This window comes from Protopterus annectens, chromosome 11.part0 (assembly GCF_019279795.1).
Source record: "Protopterus annectens isolate FY-2018-M chromosome 11.part0, PAN1.0, whole genome shotgun sequence".
Lineage (NCBI taxonomy): Eukaryota > Metazoa > Chordata > Ceratodontiformes > Protopteridae > Protopterus > Protopterus annectens.
The window spans coordinates 875,433,619-875,450,001 of NC_056745.1; the positions used below are offsets into that span (position 1 = coordinate 875,433,619).

Here is a 16,383-nt window from a genome sequence, read left to right on the forward strand (position 1 = left end):
GTGTGCGATAGTGACAGACTTTAGGTTTAGTGGCGGGTTAAGTGAGTTAGGGTTAGGGTGCGGGTAGGGTAAGTGTGCGGTAGTGTTGGACCTTAAGGTTAGGGTTTGGGTTACGGTTAGTGCATGTATAGTTGTGTGTAATGTATAGTTAACGTTTTGTATGTCGGTGTTATGGTGTTCGGTTTTGTGAGTTGTCGGATTTGTGCGTTTTCGGTCTTTTGGTGTCGGTGTTTTGGGTGTTGGCTTTGTGGCGTGTCAGTGTTGTGATAGGGATCCATATATATATATATATATATATATATATATATATATATATGGGTCTGCTTTGGTTGGTCAAAGTTTCAGTAATTTGAAACCCACTTGTGTGAGACCACTTGTTCGAAGTACTGAAACTTCAAAACCCGAGTACAGAGATCACAATACAGGGCGGAATAGGAATATTCCCTTTTCCTTGCTGTAGTGCGATCTCGGAGTTGGTATATTTAAGTAGGGCAGTGTGAGGGGCACAGGTCCCAACGTGGGGGGGGTGCAGGGTGGGCATCTACTTTTTTTCTCGAAGTAATGAAATTTCGACAAAGAAAAGTAGATCCATATATACATATATATATATATATATATATATATATATATATATATATATATATATTAGGCAATGTATTTAATGTAAAATAATTCAGCCAACTGATTCTTAACTTATGTTTTTTCATGTTTTTATATGTTCTTAATGCATTTATTTTATGGTTTACATTCATTAATATTTATTAGTATTTACACAAGAAGTGATCAGGTTCGGAAATTGATTTTTATAACTTACTATAAAGAATTTGTTTTAATAATGTCGTAGTTTAAATACTGTAATGACAACATATAATGACATTTTTAAACAAAGTTACACCTTTATTTTTTATTGTTAGTTTAGATCTAATATTTTTTATTTGCCACAATATAATTGTGCAATAGAAGTTAATTGAACAATATCCCTTTAAATGATTAAAAGTTTCTATCATTCCTTAACTGAATTATAAGTTCCCTAAAGTAATTTTTCTAGTTTTTACCAGGCTGAGGAGTGGTGATTCATCACTGTGACAGTATAGAAATTCTCTGGGCACCAGGAGCAGAATAAGTTTTTTTTTTACATTGATTTAATTGAATTGTACTTGCTAATGCTTATAGTTTTGCTATACAGCTACTCTGCTACATTTTGCACTGTTGTAAAGCTTTTTTTACTGTTTCACTGCATTTTGTTCTGTTTTATACTGTTTTAACTGTATTTTCATTGCTAGATAGTGTTTCATTACTGTAATTGCACTTTTATTGAATTACTTAGCTGTAAACTGGTTTTTCATACTGAGAGTTGTATTTTCTGTTTGTGAGTGCTCTGTCTGTGCTTTTCTGTGCATTTTCTGTGAGGTTTCTGTGTTCTAGTCAGGTAGCATAGGCTGGACAGAGGCCTGCTGTATCCAGGCATGGTTGTTTTGCTTGTTGAGTTTCCTGTGTTTGTGGCAGCCATCTTATGCTTGTAGGGACTTGTCTTCTCTGTTAGTGAGAGTAACAGGGCTGCCTGACATTCTCTAGCACAAGTGATTGGTTGAAAGTGCAGAGGCTAGCAGGATTTAGTAGTAATTTGAGCTTCTATATTCTTCATCTTTTCTGGTATATAAACCCTGTGTTTGCAGGGTATTGCACTTGTTTGCTCATCGCACACTGCTGCTGCTTCGCTGTTTTATCCCATTACGAGGTATCTCAGTTGCATTGTTTCCTTACCAGCACTCCTGTTTAACTGATTCCCTCTCTTGCAACAACTATGTTGATTTTATCCAGCGCTACTCACACCTATATGTACTTTATTCTGATTGTACCCACTCTAACATACTTGATCTCTCTTCCACAGATTCTGACAACCGTGGATGGACAATTTCCTGTAGTTTCTCCTGCTAGTCTGGTTGATAAGGGCATCCTGAGACAGTGACTCATGTACACGGACAACCCTCTTCTTCTACCACCTAGGAACACAATATGTGAGAGATGCAATTACATTAAGAAACTAGAATCCTTGCTGTCTATATCACAAGCCAGTACTGCTGAAACTGAGAAGGTTGTCTGCACAAACACCATACCTCTAACAATACCCAAATCTGTACAGTACATTCCTACATATGTGGAGGTTCTCATCAAAAACATACCTAAACAAAAGAGACCTCAGAGGCAAAAGCACACACTCACATTACAACCCACCACACCAAGCACCACACATTGTACACATGCCTGTGTCTCACAGCCTCTAAGGCTCAGCCACAAACCCAACATACTAGTCATAGGAGACGCTATCATAAGACACACAGATGTGCTCCTCACCAGGCTAGACAATGGGAAACTCATGGTAAGTTGCTTGTCAGATGCTAGAATCCACCATATCACTCACTCACTCACTCACTCACTCACTCACTCACTCAAGTCTCTCAACAACAGATACTGTTATGACTCTGTCATAGTCCATGTTGGTGTGAATGACTTGAGACATGCCTCTCTAGACTATACAAAGAGAGACATGATTGAGCTCGCTGAATATGTGCTCCAGGAAGGAATGTCCCTAGCCTTAAGTAGCATCCTACCATCACCCAGAATGATGCCTCAATACAAAGAGAAAATGATTGACTTTAACAATTGGCTTAGTTTCTGGTGTCATTCCAAGGGGATCTAGTACCTGACAGTTTGGGAGGACATGACTGACAGACCACAATGCTTTGTCAGAGATGGCCTTCACCTGCCTCCCCTGGGTTTCAGGCTTCTGGCAAATGCTCTTCCCCCATAGTGCCTTTTTTAGGCAAAGTCATGAGGACAAAATTACCAACGTGAAAAATTCTTCTAAACAAAATTTAAAGGTCATGCTGATAAACACTAGGAGCCTTAATATGAAACTGCACTCATTGCAAGCATTCTTCACCCTGGAAGATGCTAACATTTGTGCAGTCACTGAAACCTGTTTCAAAGCTGTGAACAGCATTCCACCTTACCAAGTTACTTGTCCTACCATACTTTCAGACCCCAAACGGAGGGCTACAAAGCTAAAGGAGGTGGAGTTTCAATATTTATCAAAGACATACACACCTCCAGTTTGGTCAAACAGTATGATGCACAGGAGACACTCCAGGTGCAGTTAACTGTTGACAAAATACCTATTCAAATCATAGCTAGCTACAGACCCCCACCCATGACTCAGGAAGCCCACTCTACCTATCTAGACTTACTTGAATCCATCAAGATTCAACCCTCTACACTGATCCTGGGCGATTCTAACTACCCAACCACAGAGTGGAAGACCTATTCTAGCTCAAACATGAATGCCCAGAGATTCCTGGACTTTGTTAAAGCCAATGCATTGGATCAGCTGGTTGACACCCCCACAAGAGGTGAGAATATCCTGGACCTGGTACTAACCAACATGAATAGCCACTATAGCACCCCTACAGTGTCATATAAGGGAAAAGTACAAAATAAACAATTTATTGATGACCCAAAAAAGTTTTACAGAGAATTTTGAAATGAGTTAAAAGGAACTGAAAGACTGCCAAAAAAAGAGGAAGTAGATACATTTTGGAGAAGTATCTATGAAGATCCTGTGAAACATAAAGATGCCAAATGGTTAGAAGAAGTAAAAGAAAGAATAAGAAGTTTAAAGGTACAGGATATGAAATGGGATGAAATAACAGCCAGAGAAGCTGAAACAAAGTTGAGAAATCCTCTAACTGGAAACCCCCAGGCCCAGATGCAATACCTAACTTTTGGCTTAAAGTATTAACTTCTTTGCACGAGGATTTAGCCATGAGTAAGAATTATTTATATGCACACTTCGAACACACACCGCACTGGTTAACAACAGGAAAAACAATGCTCTTACTTAAGAGTGAACCTGCAAGCTACCCTAAAAATTATAGACCAATAACTTGTCTTCCAATGACGTATAAACTATACATGGGAATTGACGCTGACAGAGTTTATAGTCATTTAAAAGAAAACTCAATTATGGCAGTAGAACAAAAGGGCAATAAAAGAAAGTCATATGGAACTAAGGATTATTTGCTGTTAAACAAAGTTATAGTGGAGAACTGTAAGAAGGGGAAAAAATCTAAGTATGGCATGGATTGACTACAAAAAAAATTTGATAGTATCCCATATTCATTGATAAAAGAGTGCTTAAAAATGTATAAGATACATCCTACACTGATTGATTACATTACAGTAACCATGAAACAGTGGCAGACCACTTTGCAATTAAGCCATGATAAAGGACAGATTATTATCCCAGGGATAAAAATTCAAAGGGGGATATTCCAGGGTGACTCTTTGTCACTGCTGCTATTCTGACTTGCCATTAATCCATTAAGCTGTTTACTTAATAGCTTAGGCCATGGCTGCAATTTGACTCCTAGAAAACAACAAAGTCTAATGACTTCTCATCTTGTCTTTGTCGATGATTCAAAACTGTATAGTGCATCAGATGAGGAACTGAAAGCACAGCTGCAGGTTGTCAAAACTTTTTCAAATGATATTAGAATGTCATTTTGTCTTAATAAATGTGCAAAAGCAACCTTTAAAAAAGGAAAACTGCAACACCAGGAAAACATCAGTTTGGGACAAGAATGTTATATAAAAGAACTTGAGCAGGAGGGAGTCTATAAATACTTGGGAACTGATGAAGGATCAGCAATAAAACATGAACAAATGTGAAAAAGGCTCAGTAAGGAGTACTTTAGAAGACTTAATCTTGAAAACAGCATTGACATCCAGGAACAAGATCCAAGCCATAAATCAGTTTGCTCTTCCTTCCTTTCCTAAATTATAGTTTTGGAGTGATTGACTGGCCCCAAAAAAAGTGTTGGATAGATTGAATATTAAATCAAGAAGGGTGCTTCATGCTCACCAAATGATTTATAAAAATCAGTGTATACCAAGATTATATATTCCCCGTTCTGAAGGAGGGCTGGGCCTCCTTGAAATTGATTACATGTATAGATCTGCAATCGTGGGATTCCACACATATCTGTTGGCCTCACAGTGTCCAAATGTAATGAAAGTTTTGAAACATGAGGAGAATAAATCTAAGATGACATCTCTGCTTAATTTAGCAGAAGCATAACAACATCAAGCAGGAATGGAAATCAAACCAGAAGTAGATAAAAAACAGGCAGCAACTGAATGTGCTAAAAAAACAAAAGAAAGAATATAAGGTGAAGAACCAGATGAGAAGGCAAGAAATGTGGAAAAAACATAAATATAGTTGCAAGTATAGAAAACTTCTGGAAGAGCCTCATGTTGATCAAGAATGAACGTAGGAATGGTTAAGGAGAGGTGACTTCACATCAAGAAATGAAAGGTTAATATTGGCAGCCCAAGATATGGGCTATGTACACGCTGGTTTACAAAGTCCATTAAACATGTGGGAGAAACAGACATATGTAGGTTTTGTAAAACCAAATTGGAAACAGTCACACACCTTGTTGCTGGGTGCAACGCACTAATAGCAGAGGGACTGTATACTGAAAGACATAATAATGTGGCGAGACTGTTACACTGCAGATTGTGCAAACACTATGTTACTGAAGTGGCTAAAAAACACTGGAAACATGATCCACAAAGAATCATAGAAATTGATGAAGTTTGTATCACATGGGATCACCCAGTACCAACAGTTCAAAAGATAGATGCTAGAAAACCGGATATAGTGGTCCAAGAAAAGAAGGCAAAAGTAGCATTGATCATTAAAATCACCACACCTAGTGACTACAGTGTCTTGTGTACAGAGACACACAAAGTCATAAAATACCTTGATCTGTTTGCAGAAACAAGAGCCATGTAGAAAAAAGATACCCAGACAGTTTCAATAGTAGTAGTAGCAACTGGTCTTATAAAAAAAAATTTACAGTCGTATTTAGATATGTTACCAATTCATGTAACACAGTACGAATTGCAGAAGGACTCATTACTGGGCACATTGCAGGTGCTGCAAAGAGCACGTTTGGCTAACATCAAAGAGTGAAACAATACTAATTTCATGAAATTTAATTGTACTTTGATTTAGGAATGGAGTCCATCCTGTCATGGTATTAGAAACCCAAAAGACTTGGAGAAATTAAAAATGTCATCCTCCTTGGTAAGATCCAACCATAAAGCAATCACATTCGAAGTCCCCATCTCCCCTGACTCACTCTTTCCAGGGTCGAACAAAAAAAAACTTTTCCAAAGCTGACTACAATCTCCACACAGCAGGTATAAGCAGCTTCACAGCCGCCATCCCGTCAGCTGGAACAAGCACTAATGTCCAAGCCTTCACCAAAAAACTACATGAGCATCTATATAGCTGCATGGACTCAGCAATACCTGACAGGACCAAATCATCTTCCTCAAGGAAAAGTAAACCTGTCTGGTAGACAGCAGCAATAAACAGACTATAATGTTCTTCTTTCGGCTTCTCTCGGTTAGGGGTCGCCACAGCAGAACTCCAGTCCGCTAATGATTGGCAGTAGATTTTTACGGTGCCGAAGTGCCAGCTCGACGCCCAACCTTCAACAAAGGCATGCCCATTCTATGCATGTTTTTTGAATGCCACTCGACTGCGGGGAGGACAGCCAGACTCCACACAGAAGGCACTCCAGACGAGAATCAAATGGGAGAACCTCTTGCTGTGAGGTGACAACGCTACCACTGTACCACCAAAAGGAAAAAATTCTTGTCCAGGACCAAGAAGGAGCAGGTGCCAAGTTGGAAGCAATCTCTCCATTGTCTGAACAAGCAAATGAGGCCACTGGTGAAATCTTCTAAGGCTAACTTTGAGTCAGTCCAAATTAGCCTTGTCCACTAAGGACGATCACAAGGCCATCTTTACATACAGCCACAATCTCAAAGGTAGCTCCCAAATCTGCTCTGAATTGGTGGTCAAGAATACCACATACACAAATGCCATAGATATAGCCACCCTGCTGGCAGACAAGTTCAGTGATAACTTCACCCCACCTGTCACCCCATCAGTAAACCAGAACATACCCAGCACCTGCCCCCCCTCATCACCAGGGAACAGGTCATTAATGCCCTCTCACAGGCAAAAAATACAGCCTCCATGGGACTCTACAACATCCATGGCTGTGTCCTACATAAACTCAGACAAGAGCTCTCAGTACCACTAGGCACTCTATTCAACTAAATCATGTGTGCCAGCTTTTTCCCAGCAGAATGGAGGACAGCCACTGTCATCCGTCTACACAAAGGTGGAGCATCCACCAACCCAGGCAATTATAGTCCCATCAGCCTAGCTAACCTGATCAGCAAGGCCATGGAACACATTATTATGGACCTTATAAACAAGGACATTGGCAACCTCCAAATGGTTGATCCCACACAGTTTGGTTTTGTCAAAAGGAGATCATGCCTGTTAAACTTGGTCACCTTCTTCAAAACAATCACCAAAGACATGGATGAGGGGAAGACAGTGCACACCACCTACCTTGACCTAGACAAAGCCTTTGACACTATTCCCCACTCGGGCATAATAAATAAACTCTCCCAGCTAGGCATCATCCCATATGTTACCAGATAGGTAGCTAACTGGCTCACTGATATAACCCACTCAGTCAAAATAGGGGAACCACCTCTAGTAGTAGACCTGTAACAAGTGGCGTACCCCAAGGATCGGTCCTGGGGCCTCTACTGTTTGGGATGTACTTTTTTGAGGTGCAGGCCAAAACCAGTGGTCTATGGCTGACCAAGCTTGCAGATGACTGCAAGCTGGGCACTGTCATAAATTCTCCTAGTGATGTGAACATCCTCCAAGAGGGCCTTACACAAACTAATGACTGGTGTCAGAAGCATGGCCTCAAACTGAATCCCAATAAATGCATCATTATCCCCTTTGAGCAAAATTGCATCCCCACTAATTATCACATTAATAACAACATGTTAAGCACGCAATCAGTCATGAGCGACCTGGGCACCCAAGTTGACAGCAACCTGACTTTTGACCACCACATTGCCTCCATTGTACGGAAGGCTTTCTACATGACCCACCTCATAAGTAAGGGTATTTCATCCGGAAACAATGAGGTCATAGCATCCCTGAACTTCTCCCTTATCAGACCCATTATCAAGTACAATGCACTCTTTGGCATGTACCTTGCCAAACACATACACCAGTGGGAGAGACCACACAGATTCCTGACCAGGAAAATCCAGGGTCTCAAATACCTATCCTATACAGATAGGCTAAAAGCCCTGTCCCTGTATTCAGTCTCATTCACACTGCTCAGAAGTGACCTGTGTCTGGCATACAAGGCCGTCTCAGACTCAGCCTTGTTGGAGTTGCTGCATAACTGTAAGTCAAACACCACTCACTCAACCTGCACCCAAGGCCTCAACCTGGTCTGTGACATTAACAGAACTTGATGGCAGGATAGATTTATGTCTCAATGACTCCCCCATCTGTGGAATAGACTCTCTCTCCATGTCAATCAGAGTACCTCACTAGACCTCTTTAAAAGGAACCTGGACGACTGGATGGGAAACAGAAAATATACTCCAGGAATCCCACCTGTGTCCCTGTTGGACAGGGAAAACAGGTGTCAACTTTGTGGGATTGTTGGTGAAATTCTTGGCTAGGCTTATAATTGCCTCTGGGCCAATAGCCTAGTATCATCCTATGAACCTATATATACAGAGTCCCCAGGATTCAATAAACTCTGTGTAGGCTTCAAGTAAAGCCTACATGGAGTTTACATGTATAAGCACAATACATATTCATGTCGTATGCGACATTTAAGCAAGGCTTCATGGTTGGCAACAGTGTTGCCGGCCAGGAAACCGTAAAAGCAAACACAGATAGCAATCTTGTTTAAAGCAGAGCATTTACATCCACAGTTTTGCATGGAATGCCACAAGGATCACCAGGGCTTGACCAGATTAAAGGTGTTAAAATGTGAAAGGAAGGAAAGTGGTGAAATGGGAAGCAAGCAGGGGGAAAAAACAAAGGGAAAGCAGTACAGGAATGTGCAGTAGAGAGCTAGGAAAGAACCGCTATCCATTTCTTAACAGTGTAAATTGAAAATATGTGCAGAATATTAATTGAATTTGGACTGTCACCAATACAAAGAGGCAAGATTACAATGCAATCATGTTGTATAGTCAACTGGACCAAATCAGGTGTGTCAAGAAGACACGTGTGAAATGGAAAGTTACATATAGGACTTTTTTTGTGGGACAGGTGCCCATTTATTTTTTTACTTGAGAGAGAACGAGGAACATTGGGAAGGGGCATAGGTATGGCTGGGTCAGGTAAGTTGGGTAGGTGAGGAAGCAATTGCAAACAGACAAGACAAACAAGACAAGAGACAGGGATGGTGATGGACACAAAAGGTTGGGGGATACCATTACTGGGGTGAGGGTGGAAACAACCCAGGACCATGGCCATCAAGCATGGAGACAATGAGAATCGAGTCCTCACCCACTGGACTTCCATTACTGTCACCTTCCTCCACTGGTGGCTGGAGTGCTTGACATCTTCTCCTCCTTTGGAACATGACAGAGAGCAGCCTCTCCATCTAGCATAGGAGTGCAACAATGATGTGTTGCATGACCATATGCACCATCCATGGCAACTCACTGTGGGTGATGAAATCACCACCTCCACTACCTTTCCCGGTGGGTACCACTGGACCAACCTCCAGGGTAGGACTACCTGAGTGCGCAAGAATAGCATAGGCAGTGCTTCCAGGTTGGCTCCCATACATCCTGGGCACTGGTTTTGGAGCCAGTGGAGCAGGGGCAGGCTGATTCATTGGGGCTGGCCTACCTTGTTGTGCTGTGGAGCATTTCATGATGTGGTACACATGGATTACATGGACATGTTTTGACAACACATAATAAAAATAAAAAATAAAATAAAATATTTTTAAAAAGAAAATAAAAAAGAGAGATAAGGGTTGGATGAGAGAAAAACAGAGATTAAATTAGTATACCATCGTATGTGACATCCAATGCATTAATACAATTATACAACCCTATTATATTAAATTTTACTTTTAAGTATACCTCCTAAAAGAAACGCACTATGCTGCAAATAAATGAAAGAAATCCTTGAAATGTGCATATATTGCGCATATTCTTGTTCTAATTATATAGATTACATTTTACAGCAGGGCATTTGTGCCATTGGTATAGCGTTGTTAATTTAATGTATATATTATTGAAAAAAATGAGGGTATTGTATAGTTCTGAATTGTGGTATCTGAACCCACAACCTCTGACTAAAGTCTAATATTGGACTCTTACAATTGGTTTCTGCTATAGACTAATGCATGTATACTTGCTTTTACAGTTAGGTTCATAGGTAGGTACTAGGCTATTGACCCAAGGGCATAAGTAAGCCTAGCCAAAAGTTTCTTGGCTTTTGCCACCCATGTAGATTAAATTCCTTCCCCTCAATTGAGCAGAGCCCCAGATGTGATCCCAGGGGTGAATTTCCTATTACCCATCCACTCATCAAGATTTTTCTTGAAGAGTGCTAATGATGAGCTCTGCTTGATGTGGATGGGAATTTTGTTCCAGAGCATTGGAAGTCTCTGGGTCAAGAATCTATCCCTCCAGCATGTCCTATTTATGGATGTGGTGAGGTTTAACTCCCTAGAGCATGTAGCTCGGGGAGATTGGGATTTCTTTAAGTGGAGAATGTCCATCAATTCTGGGTTTGACATAGTTTTGTATGTCAGACAGAGATCTCCTCGGAGTAAGCAGCATGCGGCCGAGTAGAGTTGGAGTTTCTTGGGCAACTGTTTGAGGCCAGCAATCCTCTTGGTGAGGTACGTTTGGGGCCTCTCCAGTTGTTGTATGTGTCTTATGAGGTACATCCCAAATGGGGCATTATACTTAATGAGGGGTCTGATAAGTGATGAGTAGAAGGGGACAATGACTTCCTTTTTTCTAGATGTGAACCGTTTTGCGATTAGGTGGGCCACGTAGAAAGATTTTCTGACCACTGTGGCAATGTGATATCAAAGGAGAGGTTACTATTCACTTGGGTCCCAAGGTCTCTTATCATACTTTCTGTGTTAAGTGAACTTCTCCCTATTTGGTAATTCATGGGTACCGTGTTTTTATCAAAGGGGATGACAATGCACTTTTTGGCATTAAGCTTGAGGCCATGGTTTTTGCACCAGGTATCTGTCTCGGTGAGACCCTTTTGCAGGATGTCTACATCAGCAGGGGAATTGATTATGGCACCCAGTTTGCAGTCACCTGCGAACTTGGTTAACCATAGACCCTCAGTGTACACCTGCACTTCAGAGAAGTATATACTGAATAGGAGAGGTCCCAAGACTGAACCCTGGGGCACTCCACTTGTTACTGGTTTGGAGTCGGATCTGGAGTCTGCAACTCTCACCGCGTGGGTTCTGTCCATGAGCCAGTTGGCCACCCATCTTATGATGTAAGGGTTTATGTTAAGAATGGTGAGTTTATCTATGATTCCTGAATGGGGGATAGTATCAAAGGCTTTATCGAGGTCCAGGTAGGCTGTGTGGACCACCTTGCCCTCATCTATGGCCTTGGTTACTGTTTCAAAGAAGTCTACCAGGTTTAGGAGACATGACCTACTCTTTACAAATCCGAATTGGGTAGCATCCAAAGTTTGGAGGTTACCAATGTCTTTGTTTATAAGTCCCATGATGATACGCTCCATGGCCTTGCAGACCAGGCTTGTCAGACTAATAGGTCAATAGTTCCCGGGGTCTGTGGTGGCTCCTCCTTTGTGGAGTGGGATAACCATTGCTGTTTGCCATTCAGTGGGCATATAGCCTGTGGTGAGGATGTGATTGAACATGGAGTTTAGGTGGGGGGCTAGTTAATTTTGCAGTTCATGTAAGACGCAGCCTGGGATGTTGTCTGGTCCCATGGACGCTGTGTTTTTGGCTTTACAGAGTGCCATTTTTACCTGCATGTTTGTGATTAATGGGGCTCTACAATCATTTGGTATAGTTATAGGCCCTTTGGGGGTGACAGGGGAGTAAAGGTAGCACTCAACCCATCTGCCAAGTTGTTGGTAATATCAGTTGGCTCTGTATATTTTGTGCCATTCTGCTGTAGCTCAGCGCAGATCTGGGTGTTGCCATGGATATTCTTGACATAGCTAAAGAATGTCTTGTGGTTGTCTTTAGAATCCATGGCAATCTTTTTTTGATACAGCTTTACAAAATACCAAAAAAGCTATCTTTTACCTTTAATGTTACAATAACACTTTTCTTCTGCTGCATACATACCACTTACTTCCCTTAGTCTCTCCAATCTAGCCTCATGGGCCTGGACATTGAACTCCCGATCCCTAGCAGCTGGGGAAAAAACAAAAAAGAACAGACGATCATCATTCATGGCAGTCTTGCCTATATTAAGCTTTCTAAGTCTTACAAATACTCTGTTTAATTGATAGTTACACAGCTGTGGGATGTCTGCAGTCCTAAATTCCTCCAACCAAAGCTTGAAAGTAACCCTCTTTCTCTCTGTAAGTCATTAAAATGATGTCTGCATTCCTCTCCCGTGAGTGGGATACCAGTGGCACTGGATATAACCTAGGCTAAACTATTCCATGCCTCAAGACTTGTATTAGGAGCCAGAATAGTCCCCCTGCAGAAGCCTTTGGCTGTGGTGCTTTACCAGAGGTCCAGTAAATATCCTGGACTCCTGAACACCCCACCTCTGTGCCCTAAACCTGGACCCTTCCCCACTAATGCCAGCCATGTCTCCCAGCAGACCTAGAGCAATGGAAACTGCTGCTTTCCCACCAATTCTAGTTATCACATTTACTGGGGTGCTCACACCCGAGTAACATGTTTGAGTGATTTTAGGCAGAAAGCAGCAGTGCCAAAAAGTGAGGAATAAAATAATTGAAATTGGAAGGTCAATTTGACACTTGGCCTTAGTTTGAGGGGTATTTACTCATGTAGCCTGGAAATATATATTGGAAATTGGAAGGTAACTGTTAGGTGAGTTTGTTTTGCAGACATGCACTGGGGGCATAAATGTAATGACCCAACACATTTGTATTTGCCTTTACACACTGAAAAATTTGATTTTACACTGTGGGATTCAAACCTAGGCATAAGGGATAAAACATTTTCTTCCACAGCACTGATATTCCATTTTTGCCACAGAAGAAGTGTTGCTCAGACTTAGTCAGGAATCATCTATAAATATGAGCTGCTACACATGCATGTTTGTCTGATCTGTCAAGACTATTCAACATACAAGCAGTTTTGTATGTGTCTTAGGCAAATGTGAAGCCTGTGTAAGTCCAGATAGCAGAATTATACTTACAGAACTATAGTACACTGTATACTCTCAGTCATACATCTGATAATACAATAATGATGTTTCATCCCTCAAACATATAATTAATATCAGCTTCACTACCTAATGTGCTATAAGTGAGACTGAATATAATGGAAAGTGGAACAACAGTAAAATTGTATGGAATATCCTGTATTAGAACCCAGGACTGTGTGTATGGTAGTCCTACACTTACACCTATTGCCATAAGAAAGCTGCAATACACTTGTCTATGTTTCAGTTCATTGCTATAAACTGCAATGTTACAACAGTAAAAAAAGGTTGCACACCCTACGCTAGCACCCAGGACAATATGTACTCCAGCTCTGCACTTAAATTACATGACATTCCCTAATTTACTAACTATTCTTAAGGTCTGTGTGTTAACCGCCATGCAATGCAGCCTAGTGGTTTTGAGCAGTGTCCAGTTGAATTAACTGAATGTACCAGTTTCGATTTTTGGCTGTCTGGGTACTGTCTGCTTCCTGGGTGGTCCAGTTGTCCAGTTTGTGCACTGCTGCCCTTCGCACAAATGAGAGAAGCACAGCCAGACCTGACATTTATTTCCTTCATTCCTGTGATTGCCCTAAGCACTGCATCACGCAAACACTGTCTCCCCAAAAATTTATAAAAATAAGACAGAAAATGGAAAAAAAGACAAACAGGGATAAGTAGTTGAAATGAGGAAAATCAATATATGACATACACACTAGAAAATTATGACACACATGAAATATTTCTACATAGATATGGATTTGAACTTTTACTCCAATGAACTTTCAGAACACAGGGTGGGTGCCTTATCCCTCTTTGCCACACAAACAGCTTTGCAGCAATGAACTGAAATTATTCTGCACACAGCCAACTGCAACATTATCTACAATAATATGAAACCATACAACTGTTATTTCTACATTTATTATTTTTAGATGTAGTGCACTTAGTGATCACACAACCTGTTATGATTATTGCTTGCAAATATACAGCTCTGTCTTACCTCTCTGTGTTTATTGGTCATTCTAAAGTTATCTGACCAGTAATCTGAGAATGCAGTCTATAAGCCATTCTATATCATTGGCCTTAATATGTGTGAGGATATTATCTGGAAGTAATATCATATGCAGCTGCCAACAAATGAAGGACAGGTTGGATATTAATGAACACAACCTATGAATTGTATGCTGCTTACTTACATTTCCAACCTTGCATCTAACACTTTGTAGGTCTAACCTGACACACCAACTGGATGTAAGGCAGCCTGCAGTACTGCTGTGTTTTCCTTCTCCCAACCAGAAATCATTCCTAGCTGCAATTCCTTAAAAGCAAACACTGAGGGAGTGCTTGCACTACATTTACATCTCCTACATGGATTCAAGTATTTGGGATTCCGCAGTTCTAATGAGTTCACACCTCATTTGCATCTTCACTGTGCTAACAGCTCTGAATCTACACTATATAAAAAGGCAACTGTATAGCTAGGCAAATTGAAGTTGAGGAGACTTGTTTATATGAAGACTGAACATGTGCTATTACTTTCGAATATATCTGCACTGGGGATTACTGAACTTCAGAAGATATGCTTGCTTTTGTCAGCTGCATGCAGCATATGCTGGAATGTACTTAAGAAAATTTTGAAGCAAAGGCTTTACACTTCTATATATGCATTAGTTACAAATGTACTGATGCCATGGGCATGTTTGTCAAGGCATTTCTCAAAATTGTACATGATTACCAATACCTTAAAATGGAATGCTCTGTGATAAATATGTACAAACCATTCAGGGACAGTTTATTTGATAACACTTTTTACATTTCAAAGATGGTTTGTTAGCAAAATGTGTCATTTGCCTGTTCTTTTTGGGGTGGAGTAAATCTCTGTTTCTGTTATGGCATAAACAAGGATATGTTGTTATTGTTACTCTCTTTTTTTTTTGCAATCAGCCTGTTGTTTGTATTTCACATCTCTAGACTGGTTTATGATTCCCCATTGAGCAATACTAAAATGCTACCTTTTCTGTTTTATCTGGGAACAGTTATTTTGTAGTTATTGATACTTATATGTATTATACTTCTGTTGTGTTTTAGGACACCTAGGACTCAATCCTCGAAGACCACCATCCACTGATGCTGAAAATCAAGTGATAGTGGATGCTTTTAAGCAACATGGTGCCTTCCTACTTGAAAGGGGATGAGGAGATATGGCACGCAGAATGCAAATTTGATGCCAGATTGTGGATGATGTTAATGTCATGGGTGGCCACGGCATGACATATGAGCAGGTTCACCATAAGGACACTCAAGTGACCACACCTGCATGAAGGAGAATGGCTGCAGTGGGCCATGATCGGATGTGTACCGGGGGAGGGCCTACTATGCAGCCATCACTAACACAAAGTGAAGAGTTGCTGTCCACTGTCAGCGATCCAGACAGCTCCCTGGAAAGTGCAGAACAGCATGTACTCGACATCAGTGCAACAGTTTCTGGGACAGCAAGTATGTCCCAGGAGGAAATATTTTAGTGTGTGATGTTGATGTCAGGACTGTTGTGTGTAGTGTAGTACTGTCTGCAATAATGGCACTACTGTTAGTTTGTTAGCATATACTGGACTATAGTAATGTAGGTATTAATTTACTGCTGTGTTTGTTGCTTGTTATCACAGCTGATCATGACAGTGGAAGTGTAGGACCTCTACCACCTGATGTCAGTATATCAGTAGACTCTAATGATGATGTTGGCCAAACAGAGGCACAGTCGGGGGGTGCAGAGGTTGAATCTGATATTGAGCCATTCCTGCAATTCCGCTAGACACAGCCAGTAGGCCTACACCTATGCATTCCAGTGAGCCCTCAGATATTGGACAGGTGGAGGGCAAGGTCATCGATAATGGAAGTGTGGTTACTGCGGCTTTAATGCCTGTTGACTCTGGCCGTAGCCAAAATGTGGGTGAGGTGCCATGCAGGAGGGTTGTTAGGAGTGCATAGAGGAGGCCTGCTGTCCCTCCTCCTCCTGATGTAGGTGTCTCT

General features: G+C 41.1%; 1 protein-coding gene across 2 annotated transcripts in view; it reads right to left on the reverse strand.

Moving 5' to 3' along the window:
- The window catches only part of TAFA2 (TAFA chemokine like family member 2), a 2,885,489-nt gene that overhangs the window by 1,513,363 nt on the left and 1,355,743 nt on the right, over positions 1–16,383 (reverse strand). The gene's annotated exons all lie outside the window — the stretch shown is intronic.